Source organism: Carcharodon carcharias, chromosome 12 (assembly GCF_017639515.1).
Source record: "Carcharodon carcharias isolate sCarCar2 chromosome 12, sCarCar2.pri, whole genome shotgun sequence".
In the NCBI taxonomy this organism is placed as follows: Eukaryota; Metazoa; Chordata; class Chondrichthyes; order Lamniformes; family Lamnidae; genus Carcharodon; species Carcharodon carcharias.
Genome location: NC_054478.1, coordinates 94,468,089 through 94,488,437, shown reverse-complemented (window position 1 = coordinate 94,488,437; position 20,349 = coordinate 94,468,089).

Here is a 20,349-nt window from a genome sequence, read left to right as displayed (position 1 = left end):
GCAACAGGGCCAAACATTGCACAGGCTGTCTCCACCCCTACTGTGGATGTCAGGGTAACACCTAGAAGTCTCAGGCATTTAAAAGTTAGGAAATTCTGATCAGTTTGTTGCGTGGGTGAACACACTGTTATTTTACAATCTGAAAATATATTCACTTTCACTGAATAACGTGTAATGGTGTCTTTCAGCTTCATTGACTGGCTTTGTGAGACCTCCCATTGCATCCCCCCACCGGCACTTCAGCTGCACACAGCTGGCTCACAAGTGATTTTGGAGGTAGAATCACATAATCACAGTGCAGAAGAGGCCCCTTGGCCCATCGAATCTGCACCGACACGTGAGAAACACCTGACCTACCTATCTAATCCCTTTTACCAGCACTTGGCCCATGTCCTTGAATGTTGTGACGTGCCAAGTGCTCATCCAGGTACAGTTTAAAGGATGTGAGGCAACCCGACTCCACCACCATCCCAGGCAGCACATTCCAGACCGACACCACCCACTGGGTAAAAAAGTTCTTCCTCACATCCACCCTAAACCTCCTGCCCCTCACCTTGAACTTATGTCCTCTCATGACTGACCCTTCAACTAAGGGGAACAGCTGCTCCCTATCCACCCTGTCCATGCCCATCATAATCTTGTACATCTCGATCAGGTCGCCCCTCAGTGTTCTCTGCTGCAACAAAAACAACCCAAGTCTATCCAACCTCTCTTCTTAACTTAAATGTTTCATCCCAGGCAACATCCTGGTGAATCTCCTCTGCACCCCGTCCAGTGCAAACACATGCTTCCTATAATGTGGCGACCAGAACTGCACACAGTACTCCAGCTGTGGCCTGACTAAGGTTCTATACAACTCCAACATGACCTCCCTATTTTTGTAATCTATGCCTCAAGTGATAAAGGCAAGTGTCCTATATGCCTTTTTCACTACCCCACCAACATGCCCCTATGTGTGTGTGTGTGTGTGTGTGTGTGGGCGGGGGGCGGGAGGGGCGGGGCAGGGCCTTTCGGAGCCTTGTGCAAGCATTCTCCCACGCTTGCAGATCCTTCCTGCATCACACTCATCTCAATGTCCTGAACATTTTCAGTGCTGCCTGCTAGGGTTCGTTTTCAGTTGTCCAACTGACTGACCTACATCTCCGCCCACCTAATGATCACACACCATGCAGCACCTGTTCTCACCCACCACGACTCTCGTTCCACTTTCAATTTACCTAGCACAGTGTGGCTGACATTTCTCTTCAGGTTTCCCCATCCTTCCAAGCTCCCCCAGTCACCCGTTTCCTTTCCCCAATCACTGTTGACACCCCCTGCCCATGGCATCACTTCCACCTCCCCACTGTGACCTACCAGCAACAACCCTTTTCTTTTGGGGATATCCAAGTGAATGTGCAGATTCCCTTCCTTCCTGAAAATCCCACCCCCATCCACATTAATCTCCCTGACCTCCTCCTTCCCCAGGGTCTGCGTCTGCCTTCGAGTCCCACCAACCACCTTCGCCATCTCTTCTACCAATACCATCACACCCTCTCCCTCCCACTCTATCGCCTGACTCTGCCCTCGATCATTCTCACCATTCCTTTCTACCACACCCTCCCTCAGTTCGCTCCCCAGGAGCAGACATGGACTCAACAGAGCCCTCCCTTGCACATTTACCTGGACTTATGTGCCACCTCCCCCACCCCCCACCACCAGAACCCCTTCCTCCACCCCAGAACCCCTTACTTCCCCCAAGACTCCTTCCTCCTCCCAGACTCCTTCCCTTACACCTACCTCCCAAGTCACTGTCTTCTCTCCCATTAACCTCTCCTCCCCCCAACCGTACTCCCTCACCCCCTCCCAACCTCACCCCCCCGATACATATTCCTCTCCCAGTCGATTCTAGACCTTCCTCTCCCACCCACGCCGGTTCATCTTCCTCATGCCAATCCATGCCCCACATCCCTCACCCTTTGCCCTTACAGCCTCCATGCCAATTCACCCAATATTCTTCATGGGCAGATCTCAGGAATCATGTTGAGATTAAATAAAATAAAGATCAAAATATCTATTATATTTCAAAGCCATGACTATAGCTTTCACTATAATAAACAAACATTCCAATTCATGAAAGCCATTCAAAACTTTCAAAGCCCTCCAAGTGCTTAATCCCTTATTAAATGGACTTGTATTTCTAACCCCTCATCAAAACAGCTAATCCTTGAAATAACCTCTTTGAGCTGTCAATCAAACTGTGAATTTTCAACAAAAACAAAAATACCTGGAAAAACTCAGCAGGTCTGACAGCATCTTGCAGAGAGGAACACAGGTGATGTTTGGAGTCCGAATGACTCTTCTCAAACTCTCTCATGGGATAATTACATGTTGTGGAAAGCAGCCAACCATTAAAAGAGATTGGGGTAATTTCAACAAACAGCTGTTGTAACTGCGAGAACAGATTTATTTTCAAATATCACCAGCACAGGCAGGTTTGTTTTTAATTTTTAGAGGGTTTGGAATTTAAATAACTTGACCATTTGATAGTTCTACATATCTTATCTGCCCTTCACAAGCAGCTATGTCTCCTCCATTAGAGACTCCCACACTGCGAGTTAAGGCCCTTGCTACAGCAAAAATGGGATCTGACTGATCTCAGCACTGAGTTTAAATGGCCCTGCTGAGTTTGCGTTTCCCTCAAATCTAAGTGACAACCCAGCCCCTTTCCCCTACCAGAGAAAAGTCAATCTGCTGGAAATGGGGGTGGGTCTTCTGGAGAGGGATCCTATTCACCACAGCTCCACGAAAATCTCGCCCAATGTTTCAAGTTGAAGACCCTTGATCAGAAATAGAAGTACTTAGAGATGTAATAGTTTTTAAGCAAGGCAGGGGATGTGGTGGGCAGCAAGGGTGGACAGAATGAAAGAACAAAGGTTGGGTTTGTGATAGGGTGGAAGGAAGGAGAGATTAACTCAATGAGCTTCATTTTAATAGTGTAGGAGACCATGGACAGAAAGGTCAGAGTGGGAGTGGAATAGAGAATTAAAATGAAGGGCAACTGGAAGCTCAGGGTCATGCTTGTGGATTGAACAGAGGTTTCACAAAGCACTCACCCAATCTGTCTTTGGTCAGTATAAAGGAGACTGCATTGTGATCAGCCAATGCAGTATACTAAATTGAATGAAACGCAAGTAATCACTGTTTAACCTAGAAAGGGCAGTGTCTCAACAAGGCTGTGAAATATAATTTAGCAGCATGGTGTTCACTATTGGCAAATACTAATTCATTTTGGTACAGCGAAGCATAATCTTAAAATTCTCAACACAACCTTCGAGGAAAAAGTCAAAAGCATGCCAATGTTTTAACTTTCATACATTTAGTCTGTTGTCCTTGCCTTGAAGGTTGCGTTGAGACTTATAACAGGATGGGTGGAAAGGTTACATCGAAGATGACCAGTTTGAATTCCAAGGTGGGAGAGGGACGAGGGAAACATTTGATATTAAAATATTAATGACTAAACACAGTTTAAAATTTGGACAGAAAGTATATGTTCATTTTGTAAATTTTGGAAAAGCATTCGATTGGGTTGACTGGATTAAACTCTTGACAGTACTGAAAGACATTAGAATGGACTGGAGAGATAGATGCTTCATAAGAAATCTGTACTAACAGGGTGAGAGTAGCCAAGCAGTCGGAACCATGTATAATTGGAAGTTGTTCAACAAGGGTGTTGTTTGTCATCAGTCCTCTTCAGTGTCTATGCAGGAGCAACGATTAAAGAAGTGTTTGAAGACACAGAATCTGGCATTAAGATTGGGGAGCGAATGATAATATCAATTAGATTTACAGGTGACATAGCACTTGTAACAAACACAGAAGAAGATATAGCCAGCCCTTCAGCAACAGCGCATTCATTTTAAAGAAGCCAACATCTAAAAGCTGATGGCAAAAGTTAATGCATGAGGTCCTATCTCAGCAAGAACAGGAGAAGTTGATTTAAAAGTGACTGATTCCATGAAGAGTCAGAACACCAGTCACTTGGAGTCGAGTCATGCAGCCAGTCCATCAGCAAGAACGCATTCAACTTAATAGAAGCCAACATTTAAAAGCCCAAAAGAAGGTATGGCTAGAAGTCTATACAGAACAGATAATTTTCAGAAATTGGCCAAACTTTGCTTCCCAGCATTCCATGGGACCTTGTAACTTGATCTAAAATAAAACTTGAAAACCAAACATAGACACAATGAGTGATTTCTTCAAAATACTAGTCAACAGATGGAAGAGATAGTTAAGCCACACAATGAAAGGCATTTATCCAAGATTTAAATGATTTGTCTCAAACATTGAATTGCTGTGAACTGTTGTCAAACTGTAAATAATACATCCAAGCGAGTGAGCTATGGAACCATTGTGTCTGGTTGTGCCCCCACATTCCTTGAAAATGCTAATCCCAAAGAGAGGAGTCAGGTAATGTTGATATGCCAAAATCTTCCCCATTGAAGCACCTTCATATGTTAAGGATGTGAGATTGTTGCAATATGTAAGAAAATACAATCAGAGGTGGGGTGGGGGGGTTGGTGGAATGATGTAGTGCAGGGGTGGCGTGGGGGCTTCTGTGCAGCAATCATTGTCACAGGTGTGATTTTTGTAGTTTTGAGAAACATGCATTTATCAGTAGTAGCAACAGCAACTTTTCAAAGGTTAGCAGCATGAGTGCAGCTCAGAAGTTACGGGAACAGCATTTGTAAGTATAATGCTGATTTAACTTTGAGAGGACGATACTGATGTTTGTAAGTTGTTGACGGTAAACAACATTTGTTTAAGTGTTGATCTAACTTAAGGGGAGCAGGGTACAAGTTCTTAAATTTATCAATGTTACAATAAGCTGTTAAAAAGAAAAGTTGTAAGCCTTGACCATTTCCTCCACCCAGACGGGTTCAGAGGAACCTTAGAATTAGGAGTATAAGTGAGGAAGTGCCAGTTCACCTACCTACAAAGGATTACAAGGACTAGAAAAAGCAGCCATGAACTTTGGAATGAAAGTGCACATCAGTAAAACCAAAGTGCTGCATATTTCAAAATCACCAATATTCATATATTCATAGAAGAAAAATAACTAGAACAGGTGCAAGAATTAAAATATTTAGGAAGCATAATATCTGCAGATGGAAAGTGCAACAAAGAAATAAGAACAAGGATAGCAATGGCAAAGGCTGTATTTAGTAAGAAGAGACAGTTGCTAACTGGACAGCTGAATAAACAACTCAAGAAGCTAAAGAGTTTGATCTGGAGTGTTGATCTGTATGGATGTGAGATGTGGGCATTATGGAAAGTGGAGACTAACTTGCTAAATAGCTTTGAAATGTGAGTTTGGAGGAGAATGGAAAGAATCAGCTGGAAAGAAAAATAACTAATACTGAGGAAAGTGAACTCACAAAGAAATTTACTGAATGTAATTAGGAAAGGATAGAGAGACTGGGCCGGGCACATCTTATGAAGAAACAGACTAGTAAGAGACACTATGGAGGGAAGATTTCAAGGAAATGGAGAAACAGGAAGGAAGAGAATACCATTGCTCGATGGCTTGTAAATTGAAGCAAGTTATTGGAAAATGAAAAGACTGGCACAGGACAGAGAGACATGGAGAAGACTATGAGCCAAGGACCTGTCCTCGGGCAGGGCACACGTGATGGTAATAATGGTGATGAAAAAAATGATGAAGCATAGTCTTATAGGGAATCTGAAATGCCAGAATTGAGCTCAAAACATGAAATTAAAGGTTCAAAATGACATTCACATCTCAAGTGCACATTTCTGGTGTAAGTAGCACCAGATGCCATGATGGTTAAGATACACACAATGAGCATCTGAAGGAAGTATATAAATTAGGCATTTAATGACCTCAAACATCATTTTGGAGCTCAATGCTGCAGGAAACACCCTCTCTTAATCATGCTGAACACATGTTCAACAAGAGGAAGAACTCACAACCAGCACTATTAAAAGAGATCATCAAATACTTCCAGTTACTGATTGATTTCTCCTGACATTCTATTCAAATGGAGCTCATTATATTACATTCTCTCTTGCCAGAAAGCAAGAGGTGAGGTGAACACGTTGAGTCATGAAGATTGCAGGATTCCCCAGGGTTCAGGGCGTCATCACTTTGCAAGTGCTGTAACCAAAATGGATTCAAATCTTTAAACATCCAGCTGGTGTGCAACTATGGGCAGCAAATCATGCAGGTCATTGCCTGATATCCTGGCAACAGTTGTGATGCCTTTATTCATCAGCAGTCTGCTGCACCATCTACTATTGAGCCACCATAAAGCAAAATGTGGTTGTCCACTGACTTATTACTCTGGCACACAACCCATGCACAGGCAGGCAGGATGCATACAATGAAAGCCATGCTGCCACACAAAATGGGAGAGAGCAGACCATCGGTGTGCAGAAACAATGCTTCCACTGCCTGGACTGCTCTCGGGGAGGCCTGCACCACTTAGCAGAGTAGGTGTCAAGATTTTGTGGTCTACTGCAGAACCTTGTCATCATGGGGACAGGGTTTTCCACCAGCTATGTGGCAAGCAGCCAAAGAGGAGGAAGAGAAGGGGGAAGAGGGTGGAGGTGACATCGGCAGCCATTTTCTAGCCAGGCCCTCTGCGAACAACTCATTTTACTGCAATATCAGTAAACATAACCTTAATTCCCTATTCATCAACAATCCTAACACACCCTCCTCTCACTTTGTCACTGATTGTCCCAGAGTTCACATGGAAAAAAGTAAAGCCACCACAAAAAAATTCCAACCAAACTTATAAATCAAACCATGCCACATATACAAATGATAATTAATCAATCTTGTGCATTCCCTTGGTAACTGTCTTCCATGTGCTCTTGTTTGTCCTCATGCTTTTATGCAGTACCACCCTGGTGGCTGCAGCATGAAGGTTGCTGAATTTCACTGGAGAAGACAGCAGATGGCCTTGCAGGGTAACCTCGAGCAACTCTGGGGCCAAAGGCTGTGGCTTCAGACTGCAGCATGGGCATTAACAGACAGAGTTGGCTTGGGCATGAGCATTAACAGAGAGGGTTGGCTTGCTGCCAGGCAACATTACAAGCACTGGCAGAGCGGCAGTTGTGAGAAGATGAATTCTGTCATCCTGAGAGAGGACCTGAAAGCTTGTGTTCAATGGAGCCACTGTTACTTACCAGGGCAGCGCCTCACTTATTCTGGCAACCTAATTATGAACAGATTGTTGGATTGCTGTGAATCCCTGAAAGTCCCTTTGAACGCTAGTATCCGCAGTCATGATGGCAGTGAGTTTTGCTTCCACAACAGCACCCAAATGTTTGTTGGCTTCTGCTTCTGCTCCAGTGGAAGCTTAGACATCAGCCATCTGACATTGCATCAAGGTCGGGTCTACAAGTGGGCAAATAGAGTTCCTCACTTTTCCATCCTGTGAAATGTTGGGCTGGACTTCTCCATATTTCTTGACATTGCAAACAGGCTGCCTGGTAGGCCTGGCAATGCAGCAAGAATTTCAGTGCACATACCCATCAGCCTTTGTCTGTAGCCTGCCCCATCAAAGTGCTAATCTGAGTCTGTTACAGCATAACTCGTGTGTATTCTCCCCCTCAATGGAGATGGCACCTCCATATACCCTTACTCCCTGGTTCCAGGCAACCCACGTCCAGTGTCTCACCATGTGCACTATCCTGCCTCTATGCTATCCTCCAAAGTAAGCGCAGTGGCAGTATTTGAGCTGGTGGCTATGGATGTGAGAGTGAGTGACAGTGTTTCTTCATCATTACTGCCTTCTTGCTCTTCCACCTATTGCTGGTCCACCACTGCCTGGCCAGATTGCAAAGCTTGAGTATTTGAAAGGAGAAAGGCGCCAAGGTTGGATTATGGTGACAGGATGTTGGGGGTAGTGAAAAGTGAGTGTTGGGTGTTTACACCACCAGCAGTTTCTAAATTGTGGGAAGAAGGGGAAGTGAGATGTGAGAAGGATTAGATATGAGGATTCCATCATCATCTATGATTTCAAACCTGCCCCTGGCCATGGCCTCAACAATAGTCACTCCAATAATGACAAGTGTCAAGTGCCATCTTCTACATGGGGCAGGATATGCAGGCATGTCTCACCCTCATCTTTTAGCACCTGCTGCCTCCAGTTGCATGTCATCTTGTACTGCAAGAGAGAGGCAATTGTGGTGCAATATGTTTGGGTGATGTGTCTGTTAGAGTTGAATAGTTAGCAGCTAGTGTAATGCAAGTTGTGAGGTGTGGATATAAGGCTCACAACAGTGCATGTGTGAGGGTGAGTTGAAGCTATGAATTCTAGGTGTGAGTCCTGATTGATAAAGATTGATGGAGGGATGTAAGATTGAGCAGCATCTGAACTTGTGATGCAGTTGATGGGAGATAACATTTGAAGATGCATTCGCTGACCTTGATAACTCATGTGAGATCATTGAACTATTTGCAGCACTGACACCAGGTCCTTGGGGGTTGACCCCTGGCATTGACTGGTGCTGCTATCTCCTCCCAATGCCTTCTGAGAGTTGTCTGGAGAGTCTTTTGTTCAGTGTGGATATAGCACATCTCTCTTACTCAAGGGGTAGAATCTTTCCTATGGCAGGCGGGAGCAGGTGCGGGCGGGCACAGAGCTAATCACCACCCACGATCGGCAGCACCTCGCCATTTAACACGGGTGGGCCAATTAAGGCTCGCCCAGCGTAATGCACGGCCGGTAGTGCTCAGTGCTACCTGTGCGGGCGGGGGGAAGAGGGAGAGTCAGGGACTGCACTCTATAGCCTGACTCACAGCCGACGTCACTTCACGTCATTTTACACCATGGTGTGTCGGGCCTGCCCTTGCACACTGACAGCATCTCGTCAATCAAGTCTTCCAGTGCAACATCAGAAAATATTGTAATACACTCTCTCCTATGTTATACCATTATTGCATCTTTATGCAAGTTACACTGAGTTCCACAATGAGTTCCACCACCTGCTCCAGCCACAATGCACCTCTCCTTTCAGAAGGACAAACTGCCTTAAAGTAGTGCAGGCTAGCTTTAAGCATTGCTTGCTTCTCACAACCTTGGGCCTCCCTGCTGAGGTCTGCAGCCACTCAACAGCGTGGTTAACACTACTGCATGCAAAAAAAAAAGGTAACGTGGGAGAATTTTCCGATCGGCGAGTGGGGACGGGGTCCACTCGCCATTGCGTAAAATGACTGTGGTAACGTCGGGCAGGCATCCTGACATCACCGCGCGTCATTTAGATTTTCAGTTCGGCGAGCGTGCAGCCAAACTGTCAAAGGCCTGTTTAAAATTAATTAAATCAATTAAATGAGCTGCCCGTCCAACCTTAAGGTTGGTGGGCAGGCGATGGGCCCTGGCGGCCTTTGCATTTTTCATGGAACCTCATCCACGGGCAGGATGAAGTTTCATGAAGTGTTTGTAAATTAAATAAATTTTTTAATTAATGTTCCTTGACATGTCCCAGCTCATGTGACACTGCCACATGAGGGGACATGTCTTAAAATATTTTCAATTCTTTATTTAAATGTTTGAACCTTAAACAAATCTGTGCGTGAAAGAGCACATGCCCAGACTCAGGGAAATCCCCCCCCCCAACCCCGCCGCCTGCACAGGGAACGCTCGGCGCTTCCGGATGAGTGTCTCGCTGGTCGGGCCTTAATTGGCCCACCCACGTAAAATGGCTGCATGCACCCGATCGGCGCCCCCGATTCACACTCATTCCTGCCCGCCCCCACACCCCCCTCCCCTCCCAACGGGGGGAAAATTCAACCCATGAAGTTGGTATGCAGTCTGCATCAGAACTAACAGGCATGGGTTAATCATGCATCATGATCAATATTCCCTCTAAGATTTTTTGTTGTGCAATGCTATTCATTTAAGTGCACAGGCCCTTTAAATCATTTTGTGTGGCCATGGATACATGGTAACTTGAAGGGGCTGATTTGTGCTCAGCCATTGCAGGTTAACTCCCAGGCATATGAAAGGTTTTGCAGAGTTCCATCTGTATCAGTGCATTTAGAGAAAGATAGCTGGCAGCAGTTTTGATTGCATTGAAGATACACTGAATGGAATAATTTTATTTGACATTATACATTTCCTGACATCTGTTTGATGGCTTTTGATACCTTAAATGAAGGTAGCAGAGAGTAAATAATATACTCGTTTGTCATTAAATTTCACTAGTTTAATTTCCAAATTATAATATTTTGCAATGTAATAGCGCAGTTAAGATTATTGTTTTAATATTAAAATATGTACCAACCAGGAAACACCTAGCATCCACATAAAGCTATGTATTAAATTAAGAGAGTATATTAGCTACTACCCTTGGATGCAAGGAGAAGGCTTAATGATATTCATTGAGTATTTTGCAATTTGTAATGTATTTGGCTGCAGACATTACTTGTTGTCAGTTTACGTTTTTTGAAGTTCTGATTACCAGCAGAGAACACTCTTGAGTAAACTACAATGCATTTCATGGATGGTAGAATATGTTATGAGATAAAGGCTGGGAGATTTGGTTCCATTGTAACACTGGAGCTGGCACTGTGGAAGTCAGAGACCCTGTGAATGGAGTGTGCAGTGCTTCTGGACACTACTCAACAGCCTTCTCCTGTATGCTGCCCCATTGAATCCTCATCTGAGAGCCCTGTGGAAGAACTTATCTTCTTATCTTGTCCTCCAGTAAACTAGCACACAAACTATCCTTTCCTGGTCTGGCTGAAGCCTATTCATGCCCAGTGACTCACCATGCGCAGGCCCCAACTTTATACTTGCCTCAAAGGTGTGTGCGGTGCCTGTATCAAGGTAGTGGCTGCAAGTGACAGGGCCTTTTTAGCAATGCTGTGCTGTTGTATCCTTTTTTCCTCCTGGGTGTATTGTGGCTGGCAAGATAGCAGTTCTTGGGTGACTGAAAGCAGAAATCAGAAAGGAGAAGTTTGGGATGAGGGACAGGGGTGGGGTGAAAAGCGAGAGGTCCTATTCATACCATCAGCAGCTTCCTCATATGTCAGGGACCCTTCCTCAGATCAACTCTTGTTCTCTCTGCCCAAAGACCTGTGGCTCCAAGATCGGCCTGCTGAATCACTTGAGGTCATACAATTCATGAATCATTTCAAGGGATTGACGACGAAATATGTCAGATAGCAGGATGAGAGTGACATGGGAGTTGAGAAGAGGCTTAAAGCAGGAGCATACCATCACCCTCAATGTTTTCAGCAATGCTGGATGCCATATGCTCTCTCACTGCCATATCCTCCATCAGGGCTCAGGAGTTCAGGCATCCTTGTCTCCAGCAGTTCCACTCTGGACCACCTTGTCCTGCAAGAGGGAAGGCAGAATGTCAGTGATTGTGTTGCACTATGTTTTGGTGAACTCCTGACACAGCTGAATAGCAGGAAATGTGTTGGGTTAGTGGAAGCTAATTTGTTGTGAGGCTGGCACCATTGGAATGTTTGTGAGGGTGACATGAAGCATCTGGATGGAGTGCTGAATACCAAGGAGTGCTGCTGAGTGAAGGGAGTGTGGTGCATTGAACAACATGAGAGGCTGGGAATGTGGTGGGTATGAGGTCCTTTGAAGATGCATTCATTGACCTGGACCACCCACATGAGATCATTAAACCAGTGCTGCTAAGACCACAGGGCCATATCTGGCTGTTCATGCCTATTTCCTTTAGAGGGCCTCCTAGCCCCCCCACACAGGTTGTGATGAAACCTATACTTACCTTAGTTTGGAGGTCAGAGGTCGGGAACTCTGTTATGATACCCAGCTGAGGTTACCACTAGACAAGCCTGATCCCAGGGTGGAACCCACATTGATAGATCCTAACTTTTATTTGTTTGTTTAGATATGTGGAGAAGGGCTAGTGAACAGAGTCAACTAGAAAACTTTTAACAAAAGCATGAAACATTTATCAAACAAGAAAAGATGAACTATATCACAATACTCATTAACCCACAACCTTACCTTTACAGGAAGCTCACCTCCACCTTCTCAAGGGCAACTAATGATGGGCAATAAATGCTGGCCCAGCCAGTGAAGCCCATGAATAAATAAAAAGTATTTATACAGATTTGTAAGGATAGTACAAGTTATTAAAGCTATCTTATACTCTAATGTTCACAGTAAGTACAGTCCATGTAAACCAATTGGCAATCTATGGCCAGACATACCATACTCTGAAACCAAATGACAGATGCCACCCCAGAGAGATGCTATGGATCTCTCCTCAATTCCCCACCAGACACTTATCACACCATGAGCCAACTAGTCTCAATGAACTCCGTCTTTCACACAAGGGTCTCCAATTTCCACTTTCCAAGAACTTGCCATGGAATCTTCTCCCAAACCAACGCTTTGTCTCAGATGCCTTCTACAAGGGTTCATCTCCAGGGTTTCAAACTCTCCTTCCAATGTTCCTCTCTCCTGGGTCACCACATGCATTCATGCTTTCTTACACACATTCTCTCTCACCAACTCAGTGGTAACAGTACACCATTGCTTCACATGCCCATAGCAAAGAGTTATGGACTTTCAATTGCCTCTTTGGACCTTCTGACTTCTCACAGGTCCTTATATTGTTTTCACTTTGCTTCCTGCAGCTTGGAGCTTTAAGCCTTTCCCTGCCCTTCACTCTTAACTTCACTTAACAGGACCTTTTCCAGGTTCATGTCCTTCCTTTGACTAGAAGGTCTACTTGGGGCTTTCTCCTGTTCCACTTCTCTGGATTTTTGGGGACTTTCTTTTTTATCTTGGGACTGGCTATCTGGCCCCTTTGCTCCAGTCTCTCCCTGGCAGCTAGTTTCAACCAACTTTATCTTGGAACTGGCTATCAGAGCTTTCTAGGTTGCTTCTGCCTGACAACTGTCTTCAAAACCAACTGAACTCAAACAGCTTCAAATCAAACTACTGTTTCTAGGTTTCTTCTGTGTGTGTCTGTGGGAGAGGCCTGCCTCTCTGGACACCTGTTGCTAGGCAACAACCCAGTTTTCTACTCTTGTATTTGCTTAACTTCTCTTACAGTCATAAAACTCATTAGAAATGCAGGCACCTTTTAAAGAGAAACTAAAACTCAACGCGGCCTTTACTTAACACACAGATACAGCAATACAAATCAAACTTAAACATTAAAGCTAAAACTCATTCCTAACACCCACAAATACCAATATAACTTAATTAAACTATCTCTATTTCCTAACAACTCCGATTCCCTAGGATCCTCGGACCTTTCGCATATGTGCCAGCTGTGACCTGGCCACACATGCACAGTTAGGTTATTTTCATTCTTCAGGATGAGGACCAGCCCTTGTGTGCCTGCACAGAAGAGAGAAAGAAGAATGACGCAAAAACCCAGGTCAGATGACCTGGTACAGAGTGTGATGGTCAAGTAAGTGTCTTAAGGATTGGGGCAAGGGAGGGGGACAGGGAAAGGTCCCAAACCAGGGATGGGGTCAGGGAGAGGTCCCACATAGGGGATAAAAGACAGGGGACAGAAATAGGTCCTGTTAAGTTAAAAGAAAGGAGCAGAGAAATAGACTCCAAATTAAAGAAAGAGTTGCAGGGAGAAGATTTTAAGCAAAGTGGGCACAAGAGAAGCCCTGAAGATCGGAGAATGAAGCCAAAGATTGGTGACTCCATGTTGAGGGCCGTTGGGGCAGAGATATCCCTTTGCAGAAGTGGTGATCTGCTTGCCACAACTAAAGATCTGAAAGTGTGTCTGGAAGGTGAAGTTTGAGTGTACTCAGAGATCCAGGGGAAATGAATCTCAGAAGGAGAGATTGAAACCGTGAGAGCTGGATCATTGTTGAAACCATTCGAGTGGGAGTGACTTTTGGAGAGAATTCCAAGGCGAGTTCTTCAAAGATAGATCTTGGAAACCCTCATGAGGAAGACGAAGTTTCAGTGAGTTTGGTTGGCTCACAATGTGACAAAAGCCTGGGTGGGTTGTTGAGAAATTCATGGAATCTGTTTTGATCGCATCTGTCATTTATTCTGCAGTGTGGTGTGTCCGATTACAGTTTGCCTGGTAATTCACACGTACCTCATGCTTACCCTGAATGTTAGAGTATAAGATAGGTATTGTAAACTGTTCTATCTTTCTGAACTTGTAAAGTTTACTTTTGCTTGTTCAAAACCTATGGAATCTTGTGGCTTTATTCACTTAGTAGGCGCCTTGAATCTCAAACTTTATATACTTTAAACAAGAAGTTATTGGGCCCAACCGAATCATCCCCACCCACAACTGCCCCCCCCACCCCCCACCACCACCACCACCACCACCACCCCCAAGGTCTGGCCAAGGATCACAATAAGTTACATAACATTCTGTCCATCTCCATGAGCACAGTCAACTACACTTCTGTGCAAACCCTAGAGCACTGCTGCCTCCTGTGTCCATGGGGAAAGTGATGAAAGTGTAGAAACATAAGGAATCAGCTTAATCTGAACATTAACAGCAAGCTGTAACTGTAACTGACATCCCTTGTGACAGTCAGGCAACACTGGAGATAAAGAGGTTGAGAGCTGCAGTAGCTAACTGCAACCGACAATGCTGTTGTCAGTCTTATTTCAGGAGGCCTCCTTATGTATTGCTCCTCAGCCAGCTGTGGGTATTGTGTCTTAAGCTATAAACTCTGTTGGGAGAGTAAAGGTTCCTGTCAGCAAATATCCTACTTGCTGTTCCTGCAACTGCAGTCCAGTTTGCTCCTTTCTCCTCATCTTGTCAAAATAGAATTGTAAAGAAAATAGTGTTACCAGAAGCCCCAAAAGAGCTCAGAATGCTCTGAAGCAACTAAAAACAATTGAAATAAAAGCAGAAAATTCTGGAAAATCTCAACAGGTCTGACAGCATCTGTGGAGAGAGAAATGGAGTTAACATTTCGCATTCGCACAACTCTTCTTCAGAGCGAAAGAGAAGTAGAAATAGTTGGAATTTATACTGTTTAAGGGGGTGGAGCAGGTAAAGAAAGTCAGCGATAGGTCAGGGTTAAGGAGAGATTGATAAAGATGCCATGGACACAAAACAAAGGGAGTGTTAATGGTAGCGGTGAAGATTAAAAAAGGTGCTGATAGCGGCATAAAGTTGAGATAGCAGAATGTGTTAATAGCAGAACAAGGGTCAGCACTGAACCAACTGAACTCACCAAAGTAAGAAAAAGCCACTGGATGTTACAAGAAAAGTGTCTCCCAAAACTTGCCAACTTGGAAAGGAACTAACAAACCATTTAAGCATCACTGGAATTGTCCACCTCCTGAGTTGTACCACCCAGGATTTGTAGGCTAGATCTGGACCTGGTGATAGCAACATGAGCAGAGACAGAAATGGCATTGCGAGGCATAACTCTGTGATTCAACCTTGATTTGAATTTCTTAATGAGGCTCTTAATCAAACAATAAGTAGATGTTTCAATTGTACAGTCAGTTAGGGTGCTGCTACTACCCAATTTTTTGTTGCAAACTGAGTAGTAGGGACGGTTGTAATGATCTGAAATATACTGAATGAACGGGGTGGTGGAAGTTGATTCATTAATAACTTTCAAAAGGGAATTGGATGTACACTTGATGAAAGAACATTTGCAGTACAGTGGCGAAAGAGCAGGGAAATGCGATGAATTGGATAGCTCATTCAAAGAGGCAAGATAGGCCAAATGGCCTCATTCTTTATTGTTCAATTGTATTATCCTGTGAAAAAGCGGCCTCTTTGCATCCAATGTTTACACAAAGTTGCTGTTTTACATGTTGATGACTTCAGCTGTACATGTTCCCAACCAAGTCACTCAATGTGTTTGGTGCCTTCCCAATTTAACCTTCTCCATTTTGGTTGATTCAGAGTCTCCCATGAATTGACAGGGAAGTTTGACCTCTACAGGGATGCTTTTGGATATCCCTAAAGCATTTCCGCTACCAACCTGGGAGTCTCCTGCCACAGCCAAGTTCCAAGTAGCGCAGTTGCTTCAGGAATCTGGTGTCAGGCATACGAACGACATTTCCTGCCCAGCGGAGCTGGTTCTGAGTGATTAGCACCTCAATGCTGGGTATATATATGAACATATATATATATATATATATGGGTATGTATATATGGGGGAGGCGCTGCTGCTAGATATTTCTTGCCCCCAGATTTGAAGAATCTTGCGAAGGTACGCCTGATGGTACATCCCTAGTGCTTTGAGGTGCCAATTGTAGGTTGCCCAAGTCTCCAAAGCATACAGGCACACAGGGATCACTGCTGCCTAGCAAACCATAATTTTAGTGTCTGGTTTGAGATCCTGGTCCTCAAATACTCTTTTCCTCATTCAGCCGAAAGCTGAGCTGGCACATTGGAGGCAACGATGAATTTCACCGTGTATATTTACCTTTGTCGGGAGGACGCTCTCAAGATATGGAAAATGGTCCACATTTCCCAGGATCTTGCAGTTAATCTTAATTGATGGGATGTGTTGTGCTGTGGGAAGTAATTGGAAGAGGAGCTTAGTTTTCCGGGCGTTTAGTGAAAGACCCACTTCCTCATATGCTTCAGAAAAGAAGTGATCTGGAGCTCAGTTTCTGAACGAACGCACACGTGAACAGCATATCCAAGAATAATGCAAGAAACAGCACCAACCCCTGTACATAGCCTTTCTCGCTCTCACAAAAGTCTCTGAATCTATCAATCATGAAGGTTTATGGAGTACCCTCCTCAAATTTGGCTGCCCTCATAAATTTGTTGCCATCCTCTGCCTACTGCACAATGAATGCAAGCCCTAATCCCCAAGAACAGAATCACCACAGACCTTATCACAGTGAAGACTGGGGTGAAACAAGGCTGTGTCAATACAACAATTCTTGTCTCCATCTTCCTCGTTGCAATACTGCATCTCACCTCCAGCAAATTACCCACAGGGGATGAGGATAATTTACAGAACAGAACAGAACAGTTCCACCTAGGCTACTTTCAATCCAAAACCAAAATCACTCCAACTTCAGTCATTGATTTCCAATATGCAGGTGACATACACCAGTACAACCATATTTCAGCCATTAAGTCGCCAGTGGTTCGAGAATTGAAGTCTCACCATCTCTTATCCATGTGTCCTATTTTTCAGTTAGTAAATTTTCAGTGTTAATGTAACTTTGGTTCACTGCGCATGAATTTCTATAAAAAATTAATATCAGTTTCTTTTTTTACATTTTTGAACAAGTGCTCAAAATTCAATCAAGTGCAATCAGATAAAATAAGGTATAAAAGCACATCTTTTGACTGCATTCCCTTTTTCAATCTCACAAAAGTCTTTGACTCTATCAACCGTGAAGGTTTATGGAGTATCCTCCTCAAATTTCAGCTGAGAATATTCTAACTTGTAATTTGTAATTTTATGAATTACCACAAAGACATTTTTTGTAAATAATATGTATAGTAATTGTAATTAAGATGTAATTTATAAATGTACTGAACAAATATTGGATTGAATGATTCACTCTTAATCTCTGAATATATTGGAAATAAAAGGTCCCTGATTCTAATGAAATTATCAGCTCATACAACTACATAGATTGCACCTCCTGACTCCCCAAACCCTGTCCACCATCTACAAGGCACAAGTCAGGAATGTGATGGAATACTCTCCACTTGCCTGGATGAGTGCAGCTCCAACACTCAAGAAGCTGAACACCATCCAGGACAAAGCAGCCCACTTGATTCGCACCCTATCCACCACCTTCAACATCCACTCCCTCCACCACTGATGCACAGTGGCAGTAGTGTGTACCATCTACAAGATGCACCGCAGCAACTCACCAAGGCTTCTTCAACAACACCTTCTAAACCCGTGACTCTACCACCTAGAAGGAAAAAGGCAGTAGATGCATGGGAGCACCACCATCTGCAAGCTCCCCTCCAAGCCACACACAATCCTGACCTGGAACTATACTGCTGTTCCTTCACTGTCGCTGGGTCAAAGTCCTGGAACTCCCTTCCTAACAGCACTATTGGTGTACCTACACATCATGGACTGCAGCGGTTCAGGAATGGAGCTCACCACCAGCAATTAGGGATAGGGAATAAAAATACTGGTCCAGCCAGCAATGCCAACGTCCTGTAAAAGTATTTTAAAAAAAAAACAGCTCAGCCTAACTGGCATATTGGTGTTTGTGTTCCACGTGAGCCTCTTTCCCCAACATTACTCGCTTCACCCACAGAATCTTCAATAAGTTAAATCCATGAAACTGAGTTTCATAACAAAAGTGTTTATTTCATTATATCTTCCAAGTTCCAGTTCTTGGGAACTCTATCAATGTAAACAGTGAATTCAAGTGTAGGAAGGTAATTGGCCACAATCCATAAGGGAACATAGGCATCCCTCTTTATGAGAGAAAGACAATCAATTAAAGAGCTTGAGGGGCACCACTCCACATCAAGCATGGGACAGGCAAGCAGGCAGGTCCCACATCTACTTTAGCCATATTGAGAATCGAACCCACACTCTTGGCATTATTCTGAACCACACACTGGCCATCTAGCCAACTGGCCCCTGAATTTAAGTGTGGATAGATGGAAAGCACCACAGCAGAAATTTATATAGAACTTTTAACCAAGTAAAATGTCTCAAGGCACTTTACAGGAGAATTATCAAACAAAATTTGACAGCGAGCCACTTAAGCTGATATTAGGACAAATGACCAAAACCATGGTTAAAGGGGTATGCTAAAAAGAGGAAAGAGAAGTAGAGAGATGGGGAGGTTTAAGGAGAGAATCCCAAAGCTTCAGGACTTGGCAATTAAAGCACCGCTTGACGCTACAGGAACAAAACTTTCCCCCTCTGCTTTCATTTTCATGAACGATATTTTGTTTCCTTTTTTCCAAAGGGCCCATTTGAAATATTAGCCTGTCTTTCACTTTCAGATTTTGTATCTATTTAACCTGCCACAATTCCTACGAGTGAAACCAGCTTTTGTGATTGCTGGAACTTTAAACAATGGCACCGCCCAGTGGCAGTAATGTACAATTTTTCACCATAAAAATATATCACAGAAGCAATGGGTCACTCAATTGCTTTGGAACAAAAAATATTTCTTAGAATCATCACAGCACAGAAAGAGGCCATTCATCCCATCAAGTCCATGCCAACTATCTGTAGAGCAATCCAATCAACCCCATTCCCCTGCCCTATCCCTGTAGCTCTGAAAGTTTATTTTCCACAAGCGCCTATCTGATTTCCTTTTGAAATCACTGATTGTCTCTGCTTCCATCACCCTCAGACACAGTGAGGTTCAGGTCATTACTATTCCCTGCATGGAACAAAAAGTTCTTCCACACATTTTCCCTGCATCCCTTGCCCAAATCCTTCAATCTGTGGCCCCTCGTCCTTGTACCATCAGCTAATAGGAACAGCTTTTCTTTGTTTATCTTATCTAAACCTGTCACAATCTTGTACAGTTCTATCAAATCTCCCTTTTGCTCCAAGGTGAACAACCTCAGCTTCTTCAAGCTAACCTTGTTGCTGAAATAAAAAAAAGCAGTGTTCCTAGCACTGAGCTTTGGGAAACGCCACTGTTTACCAAATCCAGTCCGAAAAACAACCATTTATCACAACTCATTGTCTTCTACCATTTTTTAAAACTCAAACTGACGTTGAACCTCCTATTTCATGAGCCTCCATTTTGTTAACAGCCTTTTATCTGGTACTTAATAAAAAAAAACTTTCTTAAAATCCATATAGACAACATTGACTGCATTCCCTTCATCAACCTTCTCATTAATTCATCTGTTATTTCACCCTTCTGTTAATTCATCAAAAATTTCAAATAGACTAGTCACCTGTCTTTTAAAAACCCATGCTGGCTCTCCTTAATTAACTCAAACCTCTCCAAGTGCCTGTTGATTTATTTTCCCCCGATTGGTTGGCATGAATTGGCTTGGATGGGGCATGGGGAGTGTGGAGGTGAGGGTTTGTGCGGGCTAGAGGGCTTTACTGTTTTAATTATTACTGGAAAGATGTCCCAGAGCACTAATGCAGGGCTTTTAAACATCCTGCCTCAGCACCCAGCAGCCCATGTGACTGCCTCCGTACTGTTTCCAGGGGCAGTATGCCCGACTCTAGTTAGCCCCTGACCCCAGTCCCCCCACCGGCCCGGAACAAAAATCCGACAATTTTAGGTAAGTTTCTCCCGAGCTGTGTTTGGGAGTCGGGAACTTTCCCAACTCTGCGCGCCCAACATGGAAGTGAAAATTCAGCCCTTTGTAGTTCTGAATATCAAGCACCCAGTCCTCAAGACTTTTAAGCTAAATGGATGAGAATTTACTGAAACTGCTAAAATAAGACATTCTATTGCAAGTTAT